This window comes from Pteropus vampyrus, unplaced genomic scaffold (genome assembly GCF_000151845.1).
Source record: "Pteropus vampyrus isolate Shadow unplaced genomic scaffold, Pvam_2.0 Scaffold747, whole genome shotgun sequence".
NCBI lineage: Eukaryota > Metazoa > Chordata > Mammalia > Chiroptera > Pteropodidae > Pteropus > Pteropus vampyrus.
In genome coordinates, this window is record NW_011889528.1 from 21,241 (window position 1) to 21,735 (window position 495).

The window sequence follows — 495 nt, forward strand, 5'->3', positions numbered from 1 at the left end:
CCAAAGGACGTGATGGTTTCTTTATGCGACTCACACATTCACCCCATCTGCAAACACATCACAATCTCCCATTTAGCTTTTTAGTAAAATAAGGCCCTGAGGGAGAGAGCACAGCGAGGGGAAAGGTTTACTTACAATGTCAGCCACCGAGCAGTTCGGATCAGTCCTCACGGCCTCGCTCCGCGTCCTCTGCAGCCACGTCTGACAAACCCGATATGGTTGAGATTGAGGCATTCGATAAGCCAGAACTGAAGGAGACAAAACGTCAGAGAAAAACTCACTGTCACTAAAAGAAATGATTGAACAGAAGAAGCGACCAGGCGATTCATGATGAGGCGCGCACCGCCAATCTGCACTGGACATTCCACGAGCATCGCCTTCTTATTCTACGCCTTTTAGCTGTTTAACGTGGTAAGATGTGAAGAGGTTGGATCAAGTTTAAATGTCTGTGCTGCTCCTTTTTCACATCCAAGAACTACTGACAACGAAGGCCGC